Source organism: Oncorhynchus gorbuscha, linkage group LG15 (genome assembly GCF_021184085.1).
Source record: "Oncorhynchus gorbuscha isolate QuinsamMale2020 ecotype Even-year linkage group LG15, OgorEven_v1.0, whole genome shotgun sequence".
NCBI classification, from domain to species: domain Eukaryota; kingdom Metazoa; phylum Chordata; class Actinopteri; order Salmoniformes; family Salmonidae; genus Oncorhynchus; species Oncorhynchus gorbuscha.
This window is the reverse complement of record NC_060187.1, coordinates 3,502,406-3,525,561: the sequence shown is the minus strand read 5'-3', so window position 1 is coordinate 3,525,561 and position 23,156 is coordinate 3,502,406. Positions and strand designations below refer to the sequence as shown.

Genomic DNA, 23,156 nt, shown 5'->3' with positions numbered 1-23,156 from the left:
ACCCCTTTGGGTCCCCGGGACCAGGATTGAGAAACACTGCTCTAGAGTCTCTTCATAGTTTAACTATTCAGTGCATACAAAATTTATGGCATAGTCACATAACCGTTTTTTGTTGTTGTTATAGTAACATAACACAATCATTACTCATTTATAATTTAAAAATCTAAGACATCATTTTAATATAACCCGATAGAAAACGGAGACATAATGCTGACTAAATCTATCTCAGAAATGCAGTGTCAATCTAAAATGCTTTTTTTGCTCTGGGGCAAAAACACACTAACACACTCAAAGTGAACTAAAATAACAGTGGTTATCCTGCAACACGTTTGTCTTATCTAAAATGTAGTGCTCATTCTATTGTTATACTTTGTGGCTGAGTGAGTTGTCCACTAGATTCCTCTGATGACAGCAAAGAGAATGCAGTGGTTTCTCAGATTCAGTTTGGCCTGAATTCAAATTTGCTTCATTTTGTTGAATATACCGAGCTGTGCAGAACGCGGTTGAAAATGAAACGTTTCTTCATTTTGTTGAATATACCGAGCTGTGCAGAACGCGGTTGAAAATGAAACGTTTCTTCATTTTGTTGAATATACCGAGCTGTGCAGAACGCGGTTGAAAATGAAACGTTTCTTCATTTTGTTGAATTTATGAAACTGATTTCTCTTGGAAAGGGAATCGAGTATGACAGATATGCCTGCTTTCCTCCAAAGGTACATTTCTACAGATTGTTGTGGGTGAGCATTAACACCAGACTGTGTTTCAAACGTCACCATTGTCCCTAAATTCACACCCTTTGACTTTTTAAACATTTTGTTGTGTTACAAAGTGGGATTAAAATGGATTCAATTGTCTTTTTTTAATCCACAATCTATACAAAATACTGTGTAATGTCAAAGTGGAAGAAACATTCTAACATTTATTTAAAATGTATGAAAAATATAACACTAATATCTTGATTAGATAAGTGTTGATATATTGATTAGATACGTATTGATATATACACCTTGATTAGATAAGTGTTGATATATTGATTAGATGCGTATTGATATATACACCTTGATTAGATAAGTATTGATATATTGATTAGATGCGTATTGATATATACACCTTTGTTACGTCAAGCCTAGATATGGATTAGATAAGTAATGATAAGTATTGATATATTGATTAGATACGTATTGATATATACACCTTGATTAGATAAGTATTAATATATTGATTAAATAAGTATTGATCCCCCTGAGTCAATACATGTTAGAAACACCTTTGGCTGTCACGCCCTGACCTTAGAGAGCCTGTTTATGTCTCTATTTGGTTAGGTCAGGGTGTGATGTGGGGGTGGCATTCTATGTTTTGTTTTCTATGTTTCTTTATTTCTATGTTTTGGGCGGGTATGGTTCTCAATCAGCTGTCTATCGTTGTCTCTGATTGGGAATCATACTTAGGTAGCCCTTTTCCCCCTCCTATCAGTGTGGGTAGTTGTCTTTGTTAGTGGCACTAAAGCCCTGTTAAGCTTCACGGTTCTGTCTTCGTATGTTGTTTTGTTGGCGCCATTTTAAATAGAAAGGGAAATGTACGCTCACAGCGCTGCACCTTGGTCCACTTCTTCTGACGGCTGTGATATTGGCAGAGATTAAAGGTCTTCTTGGGTAAGTCTGTAAGAGCTTTGTACACTTGGATTGTACAATATTTCTCATTATTCAAAAATGATTCTTCAAACTATCAAATTAGTTGTTGATAATATAAGTTTTGTCATAGATTTTCAAGACGTTTTTAAATCAAAACTGTAACTATGCCACTCAGGAGCCTTTAATGTTGTCTTGGTAAAAATTTGGCTTTGCGTTTTAGGTTATTGTCTTGCTGAAAGGTTTATTTTTATCCCCCTAAAAAACTCCCTAGTCCTTGCTGATGAGAAGCATACCCATAACATGATACAGCCACCACTAAGCTTGAAAATATGAAGAGTGGTACTCAGTAATGTGTTGTATTGGATTTGACCCAAGCATAACAGTTTGTGTTCAGGACAAAAAGTTAATTTATTTGCAAATTCTTTTTTTGCAGTGTTAAATAAGTGCCTTGTTGCAAACAGGAAGTTTTTATATATTTTTGTTCTATACAAGCTTCCTTCTTTTCACTCTTCATTTGAGTTAGTCTTGTGTAGTAACTACAATGTTGTTGGTCCATCCTCAATTTTCCTCATATCACAACCATTAAACAATGAAATCACCAATCGCCTCATGGTTTAATTCCTAAGCGGTTTCCTTCCTCTCCGGCAACTGTGTTAGGAAGGACACCTGTATCTTTGTAGCGACTGGGTGTATTTACACATATTCCAAAGCCTAATTAAGATCTTCACCATGCTCAAAGGGATATTCCATGTGTGTTTTGTGTGGGGTTTTACCCCCTTTTCTCCCCAATTTCGATATTGTCTCATCGCAGCAACTCCCCAACGGGCTCGAGAGGCGAAGATGGAGTCATGCGTCTGTAAGGGATTTCTTCCATTGACGGAGAGGTGGACCAAAGTGCAGCGTGGTTGTTTTGATTCATGTTTTAATAAATCACTTCACATGAACAAACTAACAAGAACAGTGAAAACCCAAAACAGTCCTATCTGGTGCAAAGACAGAGACAGGAACAATCACCCACAAACACACAGTGAAACCCAGGCTACCTAAGTATGATTCTCAATCAGAGACAACTAATGACACCTGCCTCTGATTGAGAACCATACTAGGCCGAAAAATAGAAATACCCCAAATCATAGAAAAACAAACAGACTGCCCACCCAACTCACGCCCTGACCATACTAAATAATGACAAAACAAAGGAAATAAAGGTCAGAACGTGACAGCGTCCTCCGAAACATGACCCGCCAAATCGCTTCTTAACACCCGCCCACTTAACCCGGTAGCCAGCTGCACCAATGTCTCATCTGACGACCGGCCAAACCCTCCCCGACGCTGGGTCAATTATGCGCCGCCCTATTGGACTCCCGAACACAGCCAGGTGTGATACAGCCCGGGATCGAACCCGGGTCTGTAGAGCCTTTAGACCGCTGCACCACTCGGGAGGACAAAATAAGTGTACTACATAGAGAAGAGGGTGCCATTTTGTATCTACAGCTTTGCCAGTTAATCTATTTTGAATTCAATCTGTTTTTTGAAAACATCCCTTTTCATTTAAACAAAACTTTTTCATAGATGTGGTCAGAAATTCACTTTCAAAATTCAAATTCAAAGTTGACCCATTTTTCCATGAAGTCATCACGAAACAAAGATAAATGGTTGAGTTTGATCATTTAAAAAGCTTACATACAAACAGTGTTGCAAACTATTTTATTATTCCTGAAAAAAAAATAGAAAATACATTGTAATTTTGGAAGGTAAATTATCTAAAAACAGATGAATTCCGATTAGTTTCATATTTGCATAATGTTGTAGCTCAGACCCACATTGTCTGAGGTGTTTGTCCGCTATTGGTTGAGACACAACATGCTCTTTAATGGATGTGTCATTTCAATCACAGAAATATATTTCATAGAATTGTATTGACGTTTTTACTTCTAATTACTACCACAAGATGACCGCCCGGTCCAGCCACCATTTGAATGGCAACTTAAATGGGAATCGATGTTCTATTATCTATACGTCTATGATTTCAATAGGTTTCCTATGGAGGATTGACAGTACCATTTTAAACAACAGATATTCCTATTCAAGTCAACGTTCTCTGATGAGTGGACCTCCAACCGCCATTTGAAAGTTGACATTCCCATTTTAGTACATTTATCAGGCAAAAACTTGACACCGACCCTGTGTTCAAGGCCCCGACAACACAACAACAACAACAACAACAACAACAACAAAAAACGATGTGATGATAAACAGGGTTTAAGCTACAACATTATGCAAATATGAGAAACAGTTTTACCCATTTCTTTTTAACAATTGACATTTAAAGGTTAGAAAAGTACATCATTTTTATAATTTTTATTTTGTTTAAAATTAAATCCAGAAATGATCAAATAGTTTGTTAGATTGTAAATTATATCAATCATGACCCTTTATGTTTTCTAGTTATGAAGACAAGGATGTGTCCTTTATCTACTGAAACATCTGGAAAGTATTCAGACCCCTTGACTTCTACATTTTGTTACGCTGAAGACTTATTGTAAAATTGATTCAATACAATTTGTTCCTCATCAATCTACACACAATATCCTATAATGACAAAGTAAACAGATTTGTAGAAAATTTAGCAAATTTATTAAAACATTTTTTTTTTATAACAGGTACCTTATTTACATAAGTATTCAGTTATGAGACTAGAAATTTAGCTCAGATGCATCCTGTTTCCATTGATCATCCTTGAGATGTTTCTACAACTTAATTGGAGTCCACCTGTTGTAAAGTCCATTGATTGAACATGATTTGTAAAGGGACACACCTGTTTATATAAACGGTCCCACAGTTGACAGTGCATGTCAGAGCAAAAACCAAGCCATGAGGTCGAAGGAATTGACCGTAGAGCTCTGAGACAGGATTGTGTCGAGGCACCGATTTGGGGAAGGGTACCAAAACATGTCTGCAGCATTGAAGTTCCCCAAGATCACAGTGGCCTCCATCATTCTTAGATGGAAGAAGTTTGGAACCACCAAGACTCTTCCTTGAGCTGGCTGCACAGCCAAACTGAGCAACCAGGGGAGAGGAGGTGGTTAGGGAGGTGACCAAGGACCCGACGGTCACTCTGACAGAGCTCTAGAATTCCTCTGTGGAGATGGGAGAACCTTCCAGAGGGACAACCATCTCTGCAGCACTCCACCAATCAGGCCTTTATGGTAGAGTGAAAAGATGAAAACCACTCCTCAGTAAAAGGCACATGACAGCCCGCTTGGAGTTTGCCAAAAGGCCATCGTGACCAGTGAACTGAGATAAGGCGGAGCTTTACCTAGCATGGCCTTGTACATTTACATTTACATTTAAGTCATTTAGCAGACGCTCTTATCCAGAGCGACTTTTGTAGATGACCTGGAACCAGTGGGTCTGGCGACGAATATGTAGCGAGGGCCAGCCGACTAGAGCATACAAATCGCAGTGGTGGGTAGTATAAGGTGCTTTAGTGACTAAACGGATGGCACTGTGATAAACGGCATCCAGTTTGCTGAGTAGAGTGTTGGAAGCAATTTTGTAGATGACATCGCCCAAGTCGAGGATCGGTAGAATAGTCAGTTTTACTAGGGTAAGCTTGGCAGCGTGAGTGAAGGAGGCTTTGTTGCGGAATAGAAAGCCGACTCTTGATTTGATTTTCGATTGGAGATGTTTGATATGAGTCTGGAAGGAGAGTTTGCAGTCTAGCCAGACACCTAGGTATTTATAGATGTCCACATATTCAAGGTGTACATTGAGGTTGGGAAAAAAAACAATTTAATCAATTTTAGAACAAGGCTGTATCGTAACAAAGTGGAAAAAGTCAAGGGGTCTGAATACTTTCCGACTGCTACATGTATGGAAGGTCTTGTTCAAATCAAAAGCGGTGCTGTCAAAAACAGCATCACCGCCTGGTACGGCAACCGCACCGCCTGGTACGGCAACCGCACCGCCTGGCACGGCAACCGCACCGCCTGGCACGGCAACCGCACCGCCTGGTACGGCAACCGCACCGCCTGGTACGGCAACCGCACCGCCTGGTACGGCAACCGCACCGCCTGGTACGGCAACCGCACCGCCTGGTACGGCAACCGCACCGCCTGGTACGGCAACCGCACCGCCTGGTACAGCAACCGCACCGCCTGGTACAGCAACCGCACCGCCTGGTAGAGCAACCGCACCGCCTGGTACAGCAACCGCACCGCCCGCAACCACAGGTCTCTCCAGAGGGTGGTGCGGTCTGCCCAACGCATCACAGGGGGACCAACTGCCTCCAGGACACCTACAGCACCCGATGTCACAGGAAGGCCAAGAAGATCATTGAATACAAATGGATTTTCCCCCAGTACTTTTCCACCGGCTGTGAAAGACTCCTCTAGAGAAAACAAAAGGAAGGTTGTAAAAAAAAACACTTCAGGTGCTGCTGATTATATTGTCCATCACGCATTATATTTGCGCTACACAAATAACACACAATAACATTACACAACATTTTTTTTAAAACAACTCTCCTTAGATCAACAGAAACAAGACTATCTGTTTTAACACAAGAAACATTCCATTTTGGGGTGTAGAGCAGAGCAGCGCTCAACATGCCTCTATGTGGTGTCTATACCAGACGGTGAGGAAAACAAAACTGCTAACTAATTCATTTGTGTTGTCATTTAAGGGATAGTTCACCTAAATTATACATTTACTTAATTTTGATTGGGAGATCGGAGGGGGGGGGGGGTGTAACCAGGAAATAGTTCACCCTAAAAGTCCGCAACCCCACCCAAAAAAACTGGTTAGTTTAGAACAATAGACGTCACAGAACTTTGTCAGCATATTTCTGAACTACAACAGCTCAATCACCTCCGTATCACTGTGATGTTGTGTGGTCGTGTCATTTCTCTGAGCTACCCCTTTAAGACATTCACCTTTTTAAGGCTTACATGCTTTTTAATAAGTTAAATCTGTCACAGCAAAACATATTTTAATATCTGAAAAGAGGAAAGCTCCATCTGCACCCCCCCCCCCTTCCACCCCCTCCGCCCCGCCGCCACCAAATGCCTGAGAGACCGGGCAGCATCCATCCATTAGGCCAGTTGTAGCACAGGTACAAATGTTGTGTGGAGTTGTTTATTACTGTGTCATCTCGACGGGGCAGTAAACGGACTATAATCCATGGCAACATGGGAGTATGGGTTTTGGCCAGCAGGATGAAAGCAATCCCACCAAGCCCTTACATCCCCTAAATAAATTAAACCCCCCTATAATAAAACAAATATATATTTGATTTGGATGTTTTCCAACTCCTGAACAAATCCACTGACCCAAGTTGGGGATGAAGGACTTTTAATTTTTATTTTTTATTTTTTATAACATATCAATTTACATGGGATTTAGGAGGAGGGGTCAGATTTACAAATTATTTTACGGGGGGGGAGGTTATTCCAAAATAACTATGAAAAAATATATTACGAATATGAATACTAAATCCAAGCCATTAGCATAACATTTATTTGATGTGTTTTGTTTTCTATGAACATGAATTATCTAATAAATTATAGACTCTATTTCAGATTTATAAAATGTTTTAAGCCACAAACACAACCTGTTGACAAGCTCTTAAATAAAATCTCTCTGTCTTTATCTTTGAGATCATAACATTATATCACAGCCACACAAACGGACACAGAATAAGAAGCAAATGTAACGTTATGAATATAACCTCCGTTCCCTGAAGGAGGGGAGACTCGCTCCAACCTCCGGTTGAAGGATCTACAATCATGCCTGACAAGGCCCAACTTCCACACGTTACAAGCATGAGGCTCAGATTCATTCCCTCAATTTAATTCCGCTCTACACCGAGGCCAGGAACGGGCAACACGGGGACAAACAGGTGTACCTCATTTCCCTCCTTCAGGGAACAGTAGTTATAGTCGTAACTTGCCTATGGGCCTATGGGCTAAACTAAGAGCAGTGACATCCAAGTGATTACAACATCACAACAGTGTGTGGTGATGCCTCAACATTCCGCAGCACAAATGTCTCCAATAGACAACCCAAATACGCTGCCAAGACCCCTGGTGGAGTGGACGGGTACACCGCCCCTTGCTGCTATATGCCAGGGAGATATCCCCCACAATCCAGTGGGAGAGTCGTTGCTTAGGGAGTGTCATGCCGCGAGCTGGATTAGCAAAATAGACAACAAAAAACTGGTCACGTAACCAGGATATCCTGGGTTCGTTCAAGGTACGTGTGTAACGCTACAGCGAACATGTAACCTCTGTTGCTCTTCAGAAGCAACAGGAGGAGGAGTAAAAAGAGAATTAGGTCAAAAGCTAAGGAGAACCTGTTCAAACAGCCATGCCTTTCTGGGCGCAGGCCACATTTAGACCCAACACTAACCTTAGACTTGCCCGGGGCGAACTGCACAAATGTCTCCAATAGACAACCCAAATACGCTGCCAAGACTCCCTGGTGGAGTGGACGGGTACACCGCCCCTTGCTGCTAGCTCTGTTAACATGGAGTATGCTATCTGCTCCTAAAGCTCCTGTAGACACATAAGGATGTCCCTCACAGAGTACTGAAAAGGAACAAGTCCTTTATCTTGGCACCAGACCGTGCCATTTATACTCATATAGCCCTCTCGTGGAGGGCGCCCTTGCAGACTGAATCTTAGCAATAACATTTGGAGGTAAACCTTTAGTCATCAGATTGGCCCTTCCAGGGGCCAGGCCAATAGGAACTAAATCTCTGGCCTTGCTTGCCAAACCTGCCTGTGCGACTGGGGCAGCAGGTCCCTGCCCAATGGGAGTTGCCACGGATCCTCATCTAAAAGGTGAATGATCTCCACAAGAGTCAATGGTAATCCCTCCCAGTGAGCGCTCTCTCTCCAATGTGGGCTGGATCAGTACCAAAGGCCACTGGCATAAAGGAGGGCCCGAGGCCACTGGCATAAAGGAGGTCACTGGCATAAAGGAGGGCCCGGGGCCACTGGCATAATGGAGGGCCCGAGGCCACTGGCATAAAGGAGGGCCCGAGGCCACTGGCATAAAGGAGGGCCCGAGGCCACTGGCATAAAGGAGGGCCCGAGGCCACTGGCATAAGGGAGGGTTCGAGGCCACTGGTATACGGGAGGGTCCGAGGCCACTGGTATACGGGAGGGTCCGAGGCCACTGGTATAAAGGAGGGTCCTGAGGCCACTGGTATAAAGGAGGGCCCCAGGCCACTGGTATAAAGGAGGGCCCCAGGCCACTGGTATAAAGGAGGACCCGAGGCCACTGGTATAAAGGAGGACCCGAGGCCACTGGTATAAAGGAGGGCCCGAGGCCACTGGTATAAAGGAGGGCCCGAGGCCACTGGTGAGCCAGAGTGTCCATTCCCAACATGGCACTTGGGTCCCTCATCAAGAAAAATATATGACACGTTTTCTCACAATGCATAAAGATTGATGTCGGTCCTGTCATATGTCCCACACCTGGGAGACCACCGAGGGATGTAGCCTCGACTCCTGAGAGAGAGAGAGAGAGAGAGAGAGAGAGAGAGAGAGAGAGAGAGAGAGAGAGAGAGAGAGGAGAGGCCCCCACCTGGATAAAAGATCTGTGCCCGAGTTGAGGCATCCGGGGACATGCCTCGCCCAAAGTGAGAGCATGTGTGCACTGCTCCTAGGCAACATGGCGTCTCTCCTCATCTGTTGACGCCACCACTGACATACCAGGGGTAAGTGCCTGAGTGCCAGATACACCGTTAGGAACTCTGGGTTAGGAACTCTGGGTTAGGAACTCTGGGCTAGGAACTCTGGGTTAGGAACTCTGGGTTAGGAACTCTGGGTTAGGAACTCTGGGCTAGGAACTCTGGGTTAGGAACTCTGGGTTAGGAACTCTGGGCTAGGAACTCTGGGCTAGGAACTCTGGGTTAGGAACTCTGGGTTAGGAACTCTGGGTTAGGAACTCTGGGCTAGGAACTCTGGGTTAGGAACTCTGGGTTAGGAACTCTGGGTTAGGAACTCTGGGCTAGGAACTCTGGGTTAGGAACTCTGGGTTAGGAACTCTGGGCTAGGAACTCTGGGTTAGGAACTCTGGGTTAGGAACTCTGGGTTAGGAACTCTGGGCTAGGAACTCTGGGTTAGGAACTCTGGGTTAGGAACTCTGGGTTAGGAACTCTGGGCTAGGAACTCTGGGTTAGGAACTCTGGGTTAGGAACTCTGGGTTAGGAACTCTGGGCTAGGAACTCTGGGTTAGGAACTCTGGGCTAGGATCTCTGGGTTAGGAACTCTGGGTTAGGAACTCTGGGTAATTGATGTGCGATGCGCTCTGCACCAGTGCGTCTGTAGTGATCACCTTGCGGGATACAACCCTGACAGTAACAGAGGCTTCCACCACTGGGCCCATGGACCTGACAGGAGACCGGCTTTTGGCTGCAATATGCTCTGGAAAGGCCGTATCAAAGCAACACCAGAACGACTTCCATCATAGAAGACATCATCCCCAGTAGGCGTAGACGCTGTGTGACCCAGATGAAATCCGGCTAAGCAACACCAGAACGACTTCCATCATAGAAGACATCATCCCCAGTAGGCGTAGACGCTGTGTGACCCAGATGAAATCCAGCTAAGCAACACCGGAACCCAAAACAACCTCCGTGGGGATGGAAAATGACGATTAAGCGATTTAGTCCCAGAAACAGAATGCGCTGATGTGGAGTCGGTAGCATGGAGGATATGTGTAACACTGCTTTCCCCCTTGACTCCACCGCCACCAGCCAATCGGTTTTAATAGTCGGCGGCACGTGAGCATTGTGAGTATGTAGACTCTGGGGTGCTGGCTGAGGGAACATAGTCCAGAACGGGACTCAATGTCCCCGTCCCTTTTCCGAACCAGGAAATACCGGCTGGAACAGCCGTCCTGGACCTTGGACATAGGAATCGGATTGCCTGCTTCTGGAGCACAATCAGCGTAATGACCTTGCAGAAGCATGGGGGACGCATAACAAATTGTAGCGCGCTGAACAGGCCGTGGCTCGGGTGGTTGTTGTCCTTGATGATCTTCTTGGCCTTCCTGTGACATCAGTTGCTGTAGGTGTCCTGGAGTTCGGCAGACCGCACCACCCTCTGGAGAGCCCTGCGGTTGCGGGCAGTGCAGTTGCCGTACCAGGCGGTGATACAGCCCGACAGGATGCTCTCAATTGTGCATCTGTAAAAGAGGCCAAGAAATTTCTTCAGCCTCCTAAGGTTGTAGAGACGCTGTTGCACCTTCTTCGGCACACTGTCTGTGTGGGTGGACCATTTCAGATTGTTGGGGATGTGTACGCAGAGGAAGCTTTTCACCTTCTCCACTGTTTCCTGGAGTCTATGATCAGCTCCCTCATTTTGTTGATGTTGAGGGAGAGGTTATTTTCCTGGCACAACTCTGCCAGGGCCCTCTCCTCCTTCCTGTAGGCTGTCTCATCATTGTTGGTAATCAGGCCTATAACTGTTGTCATTTGCAAACTTGATGATTGAGTTGGAGGCATCCGTGGCCACGCAGTCATGGGTGAACTGGGAGTACAGGAGGGACTGAGCACACACCCTTGTGGGGCCCCTGTGTTGATAATCAGCGAAGTGGCGGTGTTGCTTCCTACCTTCACCACCTGGGGGCGGCCTCTCTGCGTTCTGGTAACCAGCTGGCATTGGACCGCAAGCATTACACATTTTTACATTTTTATCATGGAGGTTACCCTCCTGACCAGTCATACGTACTGCCAGCAAAGCGCCTTGCTGGGAATTGGAAAACCGGACTATTTTAACAGACGGGCAATTTGTAATCAAATCTAATTCCAATGAATGAAAAGCGCTTAGCTGGAGAAAGAAATGCTAATTTGGGGGTTCATATGAACCAGAGAGACTGTATGTGGGGAAATTATACAACTAGTGGTTCTAACCCTGAATGCTGATGGGTTAAAAGCACATTCCAACTGGTGTCTATTCCACAAGTTACCACTAGGTAAATCTATGACGTTAAAATGGCTATATACTATGTTCAATCTGGCTGCGCAATCCACTGTCTCATCAGCCCAGCCAGGCAATTTATAAACTTGATCTCCACTAATAAAAAGCCTCTCGATATTATATCACATTTCTTTTAGACTAACATTTAGTTTTCAACAGTGGATATTTATTGTATAAACCTTACTGTCTGTCTCTTCGACATTTGAAACATTGTTTGAATATTCAAATTCGATCTCCAACTGTCCCATAGTAATGAACATGTTGGGAGTCGGGACGAGAGAGAGAGCAGCATGCAGCGTTTGTCAGCCAGTCGAAATCATAAATCAGCTAGTTTTGCAGTCTTTCCAGCTTCAGTTTGAAGTGATTGTGTTAGCTGTGTTGTTGGCTAGCTCCTCTGAACAACAGTGTCCTGATGAGAGAGCACATGTTCTATGCCAGGTGAAATCACGTCTCCTTAGATCATTGTTATGGATTTATCTAACAACAGCCGTGCCAATAAATCCTCCAAACACCCTGCTTGTTCCCTCCTCTCCACTACCAACAACCAATCACCTACCAGGCCCATAACCTATATCACCAGTCATATCATAGCGAATAGTGAGCTACAGGCAGGAATCCGCAATAAACACCAGTAATGAGCCACCTATGGAGGAGTGATGCCCCCTTGTGGACAGAGTGAATCGCCCAACATATTACTCCCACCCTGGGGAGATTAACATACATAGTGAACCCGGTGAACACACAGGAATGTGTGGTGCTTCCAACACACATTGTGCTTCTGTGAGACTGTATAGCCTGCATGAAGCCCAGCTCCCTCGTGGGCACAGAGGGCTGCGCCAATGGCTAACATAGTACCCCGTTTGCCATAACAAAACATGGGGGCTGTCACGATTTCCGCCAAAGTTTGCTCCCTCCCCTGCCTGTTCTGGCGGTGGTCGGCGGTCGTCGTCACCGGCCTACTAGCCACTACCGATCCCTTTTTCGTTTGTCTGTTTGTTTTGTCTTTTTCGTTTCACCTGTGTCCTGTTGTATGTGCTTAATGAGCTTCCTTATTTAAAGTATGTGTACCCGCCCTTGTTTTGTGCAGGATTGTCTTTGTGTTACGTGTGAGCGTTTATTTTCTGGACTCTGCTTCTAGCCTCTCTGACCCTGTACAGACTCTGCTTCTAACCTCTCTGTCTCTGTACAGACTTGGTTTCTAACCTCTCTGTCTCTGTACAGACTCTGCTTCTAACCTCCCTGTCCCTGTACAGACTTGGTTTCTAACCTCTCTGTCTCTGTACAGACTTGGTTTCTAACCTCTCTGTCCTTGTACATACTCTGCTTCTAACCTCTCTGTCCCTGTACAGACTCTGCTTCTAACCTCTCTGTCTCTGTACAGACTCTGCTTCTAACCTCTCTGTCTCTGTACAGACTCTGCTTCTAACCTCTCTGTCCCTGTACAGACTCTGCTTCTAACCTCTCTGTCCTTGTACAGACTCTGCTTCTAACCTCTCTGTCCCTGTACAGACTCTGCTTCTAACCTCTCTGTCCTTGTACAGACTCTGCTTCTAACCTCTCTGACCCTGTACAGACTCTGCTTCTAACCTCTCTGTCTCTGTACAGACTCTGCTTCTAACCTCTCTGTCCCTGTACAGACTCTGCTTCTAACCTCTCTGTCCTTGTACAGACTCTGCTTCTAACCTCTCTGTCCCTGTACAGACTCTGCTTCTAACCTCTCTGTCTCTGTACAGACTCTGCTTCTAACCTCTCTGTCCTTGTACAGACTCTGCTTCTAACCTCTCTGTCCCTGTACAGACTCTGCTTCTAACCTCTCTGTCCCTGTACAGACTCTGCTTCTAACCTCTCTGTCCTTGTACAGACTCTGCTTCTAACCTCTCTGTCTCTGTACAGACTCTGCTTCTAACCTCTCTGTCTCTGTACAGACTCTGCTTCTAACCTCTCTGTCCCTGTACAGACTCTGCTTCTAACCTCTCTGTCCTTGTACAGACTCTGCTTCTAACCTCTCTGTCCCTGTACAGACTTGGTTTCTAACCTCTCTGACCCTGTACAGACTCGGCTTCTAACCTCTCTGTCTCTGTACAGACTCTGCTTCTAACCTCTCTGTCTCTGTACAGACTCTGCTTCTAACCTCTCTGACCCTGTACAGACTCTGCTTCTAACCTCTCTGACCCTGTACAGACTCTGCTTCTAACCTCTCTGTCCTTGTACAGACTCTGCTTCTAACCTCTCTGTCTCTGTACAGACTCTGCTTCTAACCTCTCTGTCTCTATACAGACTCTGCTTCTAACCTCTCTGACCCTGTACAGACTCGGCTTCTAACCTCTCTGTCTCTGTACAGACTCTGCTTCTAACCTCTCTGTCTCTGTACAGACTCTGCTTCTAACCTCTCTGACCCTGTACAGACTCTGCTTCTAACCTCTCTGACCCTGTACAGACTCTGCTTCTAACCTCTCTGTCTATGTACAGACTCTGCTTCCAACCTCTCTGACTCTGTACAGACTCTGCTTCTAACCTCTCTGACCCTGTACAGACTCTGCTTCTAACCTCTCTGTCTCTGTACAGACTCGGCTTCTAGCCTCTCTGTCTCTGTACAGACTCTGCTTCTAACCTCTCTGTCCCTGTACAGACTCTGCTTCTAACCTCTCTGTCACTGTACAGACTCTGCTTCTAATCTCTCTGGCCCTGTCTAGACTCGGCTTCTACAACTGATCTACAACACACCCAATACAACAGACGGTTCTGATACAACAAGGTTTTTTTTTCTAAGCTGATATATGGAATTGTTTTAAGAAGGTCATACCATGGATCATTTAGCAATTTGATTTAGATTGTATTTTTTTTACATGATTTGAATTCGGTCTTTACTACCGTGGCAAATAGAAACGCATTGAATAACACATTCATAAATAGAAAAACGGACAGTCAGAAAACGTATCATAAGGTTATGATGTGTCTGTCTATATTTAGGAGATCCAGACACGCAAGATCTCCCCCCGTGGGGTCAAAATGATCACAAGAACTGTGAGCAAAAATCCCAGAACCACACGGGGGGACCTAGTGAATGACCTGCAGAGAGCTGGGACCAAAGTAACAAAGCCTACCATCAGGAACACACTACGCCGCCAGGGACTCAAACCCTGCAGTGCCAGACGTGTCCCCCTGCTTAAGCCAGTACATGTCCAGGCCCATCTGAAGTTTGCTAGAGAGCATTTGGATGACCCAGAAGAAGATTGGGAGAATGTCATATGGTCAGATGAAACCAAAATATAACTTTTTAGTAAAAACTCAACTCGTCGTGTTTGGAGGACAAATAATACCGAGTTGCATCCAAAGAACACCATAGCTACTGTGAAGCATGGGGGTGGAAACATCATGCTTTGGGGCTGTTTTTCTGCAAAGGGACCAGGATGACTGATCCGTGTAAATGAATGAATGAATAGGGCCATGTATCGTGAGATTTTGAGTGAAAACCTCCTTCCATCAGCAAAGGCATTGAAGATGAAATGAGGCTGGGTCTTTCAGCATGACAATGATCCCAAACACACCGCCCAGGCATCGAAGGAAGCATTTCAAGGTCCTGGAGTGGCCTAGCCAGTCTCCAGTTCTCAACCCCATAGAAAATCTTTGGAGGGAGTTGAAAGTCTTTGTTGCCCAGCAACAGCCCCAAAACATCACTGCTCTAGAGGAGCTCTGCATGGAGGAATGGGCCAAAATACCAGCAACAGTGTGTGAAAACCTTGTGAAGACTTACAGAAAACGTTTAACCTCTGTCATTGCCAACAAAGGGTATATAACAAAGTATTGAGAAACTTTTGTTATTGACCAAATACTTATTTTCCACCATAATTTGCAAATAAATTCATTTAAAAAATCCTACAATGTGATTTTCTGGATTTTTTTTTTCATTTTGTCTGTCATAGTTGAAGTGATGAAAATTACAAGCCTCTCTCATCTTTTTAAGTGGGAGAACTTGCACAATTGGTGGCTGACTAAATACTTTTTTGCCCCACTGTAACTACCTCCATACTTCCATTCAGTTGCATGGGATACCTTCAGATGGTTAGAGGAAAAAACGTTCGGATGCAACAGAGGTTTTCGTGAGAAGACCTATTTTCGGGATGTCTACTGGTTTGACAACCAGCCGTAGCGCTGCCACTTTCCACCGCAGATGTGGAAGGGACGACATCTGAGGATGCAGTGGATTGAGACACGTCCCATGTAAACAAACAGGTATCTCTACTGGTCTGACAAACAGGTATCTCTAATGGTCTGGCAAACAGGTATCTCTACTGGTCTGACAAACCGGTATCTCTACTGGTCTGACAAACGGGTATCTCTACTGGTCTGGTATCTCTACTGGTCTGACAAACAGGTATCTCTACTGGTCTGGCAAACTGGTATCTCTACTGGTCTGGCAAACAGGTATCTCTACTGGTCTGACAAACAGGTATCTCTACTGGTCTGACAAACAGGTATCTCTACTGGTCTGGCAAACAGGTATCTCTACTGGTCTGACAAACAGGTATCTCTACTGGTCTGGCAAACAGGTATCTCTACTGGTCTGACAAACAGGTATCTCTACTGGTCTGACAAACAGGTATCTCTACTGGTCTGACAAACAGGTATCTCTACTGGTCTGGCAAACAGGTATCTCTACTGGTCTGACAAACAGGTATCTCTACTGGTCTGACAAACCAGTATCTCTACTGGTCTGACAAACGGGTATCTCTACTGGTCTGGTATCTCTACTGGTCTGACAAACAGGTATCTCTACTGGTCTGACAAACAGGTATCTCTACTGGTCTGACAAACAGGTATCTCTACTGGTCTGGTATCTCTACTGGTCTGGTATCTCTACTGGTCTGAAAAACAGGTATCTCTACTGGTCTGACAAACAGTTATATCTACTGGTCTGACAAACAGGTATCTCTACTGATCTGACAAACAGGTATCTCTACTGGTCTGACAAACAGGTATCTCTACTGGTCTGGTATCTCTACTGGTCTGGTATCTCTACTGGTCTGGTATCTCTACTGGTCTGACAAACAGGTATCTCTACTGGTCTGACAAACAGGTATCTCTACTGGTCTGGTATCTCTACTGGTCTGACAAACAGGTATCTCTACTGGTCTGGCAAACAGGTATCTCTACTGGTCTGACAAACAGGTATCTCTACTGGTCTGACAAACAGGTATCTCTACTGGTCTGACAAACAGGTATCTCTTTTGGTCTGACAAACAGGTATCTCTACTGGTCTGACAAACAGGTATCTCTACTGGTCTGGTATCTCTACTGGTCTGACAAACAGGTATCTCTACTGGTCTGGTATCTCTACTGGTCTGACAAACAGGTATCTCTACTGGTCTAACAAACAGGTATCTCTACTGGTCTGACAAACAGGTATCTCTACTGGTCTGGTATCTCTACTGGTCTGACAAACAGGTATATCTACTGGTCTGGTATCTCTACTGGTCTGACAAACAGGTATATCTACTGGTCTGGTATCTCTACTGGTCTGACAAACAGGTATCTCTACTGGTCTGACAAACAGGTATCTCTACTGGTCTGGTATCTCTACTGGTCTGACAAACAGGTATCTCTACTGGTCTGGTATCTCTACTGGTCTGGTATCTCTACTAGTCTGACAAACAGGTATCTCTACTGGTTTAACTGACGGATTTAGATTGACCCACCGATGCGTCAATAGACTTTCGGGGGTTTTAAAACCTACTCAGGAAATAGAGCAGACAGACCACAAATAACATTCTAAACAATACTGGAGTATAAACAGAACAAAACTCCTCAGAGTTTAGATACATTTTGAGGAGATGTTAAATAAATTTACTGATATTGTGCCAGTGGAATACTTTCTTATTTTTTATTAAATCTTTCCATGCAAGACACTCAATGCAAGACAATTGAGAGGAGTTCTGGTCAGACATATACCACATCTTTAGTTTAAACTGACGGATTTTAACGGGGATTGTTTTATTATGTTACTTAGATTGACTCACCACTCTAGAAGGTTATTAATAAAAATTGATGTTTTTCATTCCCATTTTTACAAAATATGTAAAAACTTATTGTGGTTTTGTGTCTGCACTTATAAAAACACTTACCTGTTGTGACAGATGGACAAACATCATAGGAAGAGTTTTTAAAATATGAACATATAATTTAAGAGCCGGAATATTGAAGAGCTTGAATAGTGTCCCATCAATTCAATATCCCGATTAACATTTAGTGGACATTTTTTTTGCTTAATGGGAACAACATTAAATATTTATTCACTTTCCTTGCCAGACTTAAACACAAGACATCTGTGGGATACAGAAGATAAGAGATGTTTGGCTTGAAAGAGTCCATTTCTGGGGAATACCTTGTTCCAGAATATAATCCATTTCAGAACAGTTTATATCAAGATATTTACTGTAATTTCAATGTACTGTAACAATTACAGTGGAGAGAGTTTTACAGTTGTATCTCAGATGTAATTACTGTAAATCCCTGCTGTATCTCAACAGATGTAATTACTGTAAATCCCTGCTGTATCTCAACAGATGTAATTACTGTAAATCCCTTCTGTATGTCATGTTTTGTCATTTATTATCATGTCTTGTCCCTGTGCTTCCCATTCTATTCGTTTCCCTCTGCTGGTCTTATTAGGTTCTTTCCCTCTTTCTAGCCCTCTCTCTCCCCCTCCCTCTCTCACTCTCTCGCTCTCTCTTCTCTCTATCGTTCCGTTCCTGCTCCCAGCTGTTCCTATTCCCCTAATCATCATTTAGTCTTCCCACACCTGTTCCCGATCCTTTTCCCTGATTAGAGTCCCTATTTCTCTCCTTGTTATTCGTTTCTGCCCTGTCGGTTCCTTGTCTAGAATTCACCGTGCTGTGTTTGTGTATCGCCCTGTTGTGTCGTGTTGTCCTCAGATGCTGCGTGGTGAGCAGGTGTCTGAGTCTGTTTGGTTCAAGTGCCTTCCCGAGGCAACCTGCTGTTCACCACGCAGCATCTGAGGACAACACGACACGACAGGGCGATACACAAACACAGCACGGTGAATTCTAGACAAGGAACCGACAGGGCAGAAACGAATAACAAGGAGAGAAATAGGGACTCTAATCAGGGAAAAGGATCGGGAACAGGTGTGGGAAGACTAAATGATGATTAGGGGAATAGGAACAGCTGGGAGCAGGAACGGAACGATAGAGAGAAGAGAGAGCGAGAGAGTGAGAGAGGGAGGGGGAGAGAGAGGGCTAGAAAGAGGGAAAGAACCTAATAAGACCAGCAGAGGGAAACGAATAGAATGGGAAGCACAGGGACAAGACATGATAATAAATGACAAAACATGACACTGTATCTCAACAGATGTAATTACTGTAAATCCCTGCTGTATCTCAAGAGATGTAATTACTGTAAATCCCTGCTGTATCTCAGATGTAATTACTGTAAATCCCTGCTGTATCTCAACAGATGTAATTACTGTAAATCCCTTCTGTATCTCAATAGATGTATTTACTGTAAATCTCTGCTGTATCTCAACAGATGTAATTACTGTAAATCCCTTCTGTATCTCAACAGATGTAATTACTGTAAATCCCTGCTGTATCTCAACAGATGTAATTACTGTAAATCCCTGCTGTATCTCAACAGATGTAATTACTGTAAATCCCTGCTGTATCTCAACAGATGTAATTACTGTAAATCCCTGCTGTATCTCAAAAGATGTAATTACTGTAAATGCCACTGATATTCTGCTCTCCTACTGCAGTATCTCTGCTCATTCTCATCCTATTAGACATTAATCTGATTGAGTTGAGTGACACAGATGGATATTTGTGTTTTCTTTAAAAAAAAGAAGAGTAGATTAACAATGAACATTGTTTGTTTGTATACACAGATACAGCTGGATGGTTAACGCTGAAGGTGTGAAATTAATGGATCATATCTATTTACACTTTTGGTTATTTGGACTAAAGACACGTTGTAGCAATGCCAGCGCTACAGATTGTTGATCTATAAGGGATCACCTGTATTACCCTCCACAGGGATGATGGTGCTAGGAGTTGTGCACAACACACAGTGTTATAATAACACACACATTCTCACGTATGCATACACACACACACACACACACACACACACACACACACACACACACACACACACACACACACACACACATATATACATACTGTACACACACACACACACACACACACACACACACACACACACACACACACACACACACACACACACACACACACACACACACACACACACACACTGTACACACACACACACACACACTGTACACACTGTACACACTGTACACACTGTACACACTGTACACACTGTACACACACACACACACACACACACACACACACACACACACACACACACACACACACACACACACACACTGTACATACGCACACACACACAAACACACAAACACACAAACATACTGTACACACACACACACACACACACACACACACACACACACACACACACACACACACACACACACACACACACACACACACACACACACACACACACACACACACACACACACACACACACACACACACACACACACACACACTGTACACACACACACACACACACACACACACACACACACACACACACACACACACACACACACACACACACACACACACACATAAACATACTGTACATACGCACACACACACATATACATGCACAAAGCGCACATATACAACCCTCTAAAAAGACAGTAATATATATGTTTTAAACAATATAAATCCATGTTGTATGTTTTTGCATTAATCGTATCGGTATATTGAATGAGTTTCATCTCTCTATGATAATAGTTTTAATCTTGGGACTTCTGCCATATTTACATAGTGGTCCTTCTGTAGCTCAGTTGGTAGAGCATGGCGCTTGTAACGCCAGGGTAGTGGGTTCGATCCCCGGGACCACCCATACGTAGAATGTATGCACACATGACTGAAAGTGGCTTTGGATAAAAGCGTCTGCTAAATGACATATATTATTATTACACACAATCTGATGTGAAACGACTATGTTCTTTTGCTTCCTATCTACACAATAAGTGCTCATCTGTCACTGAATTAAAATGGCTTCATTTGATGAAATATATGTCTAAACTTTAATCAATGAGATCCTACGTGATCTAAAGACATTCTACACCAACGACTCTAAGGTGGAGTGGTCTACACCAACGACTAAGGTGGAGTAGTCTACACCAACGACTAAGGTGATGTGGTCTACACCGTTGACTCTAAGGTGGAGTGGTCTACACCAACGACTAAGGTGGAGTGGTCTACACCGTTGACTCTAAGGTGGAGTGGTCTACACCAACGACTAAGGTGGAGTGGTCTACACCGTTGACTCTAAGGTGGAGTGGTCTACACCAATGACTAAGGTGGAGTGTTCTACACCATTGACTCTAAGGTGGAGTGGTCTACACCAATGACTAAGGTGGAGTGGTCTACACCATTGACTCTAAGGTGGAGTGGTCTACACCAATGACTAAGGTGGAGTGGTCTACACCAACGACTCTAAGGTGGAGTGGTCTACACCAACGACTAAGGTGGAGTGGTCTACACCAACGACTAAGGTGGAGTGGTCTACACCAACGACTAAGGTGGAGTGGTCTACACCAACGACTCTAAGGTGGAGTGGTCTACACCAACGACTAAGGTGATGTGGTCTACACCGTTGACTCTAAGGTGGAGTGGTCTACACCAACGACTAAGGTGATGTGGTCTACACCGTTGACTCTAAGGTGGAGTGGTCTACACCAACGACTCTAGGTGGAGTGGTCTACACCAACGACTCTAAGGTGGAGTGGTCTACACCAACGACTAAGGTGGAGTGGTCTACACCAACGACTAAGGTGATGTGGTCTACACCATTGACTCTAAGGTGGAGTGGTCTACACCAACGACTAAGGTGGAGTGGTCTACACCAACGACTAAGGTGGAGTGGTCTACACCAACGACTCTAAGGTGGAGTGGTCTACACCGTTGACTCTAAGGTGGAGTGGTCTACACCAACGACTCTAAGGTGGAGTGGTCTACACCAACGACTAAGGTGGAGTGGTCTACACCAACGACTCTAAGGTAAAGGCAAAGTTCTCACCTTGCTTCTGCTGGAAGGAGTGAGGCATTCTGGGAGCTGAGGTGAGACGTCAGTCAGAAGAGAAGGTGCTTGTTCAGTGGAACCCCGACTGTTGGGTCGGCTGAGTTCTGGAACTTGTAGAAGAAGAAGGCTTCTGGTCTGAGTCCAAATGTCTTCAGAGAGACCAAACAGGACGGGAGAGCTAGACTCTCAGCCACAGAGCTCACTTAGCTGTTGTGCTGAGGAGGAGGATATATCCTGGGTTCAGTGAGGAGAAGTCCTGGGTTCAGAGAGGATATATCCTGGGTTCAGAGAGGATATATCCTGGGTTCAGTGAGGAGAAGTCCTGGGTTCAGAGAGGATATATCCTGGGTTCAGAGAGGATATATCCTGGGTTCAGAGAGGAGATGTCCTGGGTTCAGAGAGGAGAGGTCCTGGGTTCAGAGAGGAGAGGTCCTGGGTTCAGAGAGGAGATATCCTGGGTTCAGAGAGGAGATGTCCTGGGTTCAGAGAGGATATATCCTGGGTTCAGTGAGGATATATCCTGGGTTCAGAGAGATGTCCTGGGTTCAGTGAGGATATATCCTGGGTTCAGAGAGGAGAGGTCCTGGGTTCAGTGAGGATATATCCTGGGTTCAGAGAGGAGATGTCCTGGGTTCAGAGAGGAGATGTCCTGGGTTCAGAGAGGATATATCCTGGGTTCAGTGAGGATATATCCTGGGTTCAGAGAGGAGATGTCCTGGGTTCAGAGAGGAGAGGTCCTGGGTTCAGTGAGGAGAGGTCCTGGGTTCAGAGAGGAGATGTTCTGGGTTCAGAGAGGAGAGGTCCTGGGTTCAGTGAGGAGATGTCCTGGGTTCAGAGAGGAGATGTCCTGGGTTCAGAGAGAGGCAAAGCGAGATGATTCTTAGACAGTGCGGCAGAAAAATGCTTGGAGAATTCAGAAACCAAACAAGATGTCAGATTGAGGCTCAGATAGAGTGGCATCTAGGGGGACACAGCTATCTGTCCTGGTGGTGGTAGGAGGAGGGCCTCTTGGGGGACACAGCTGTCTGTCCTGGTGGTAGGAGGAGGGGCATCTAGGGGGACACAGCACTCTGTCCTGGTGGTAGGAGGAGGGGCATCTAGGGGGACACAGCTCTCTGTCCTGGTGGTAGGAGGAGGGCTTCTTGGGGGACACAGCTGTCTGTCCTGGTGGTAGGAGGAGGGCTTCTTGGGGGACACAGCTGTCTGTCCTGGTGGTAGGAGGAGGGCTTCTTGGGGGACACAGCTGTCTGTCCTGGTGGTAGGAGGAGGGCTTCTTGGGGGACACAGCTGTCTGTCCTGGTGGTGGGAGGATGGCTTCTTGGGGGACACAGCTCTCTGTCCTGGTGGTAGGAGGAGTGCTTCTTGG

At 44.7% G+C, this 23,156-nt stretch overlaps 1 pseudogene; it reads right to left on the bottom strand.

Annotated features, from left to right (window-relative positions):
- LOC123996527 overlaps positions 1–21,841 on the bottom strand; it is an 82,157-nt pseudogene extending 60,316 nt beyond the window's left edge.
- Positions 21,842–23,156: the final 1,315 nt, after the last annotated feature.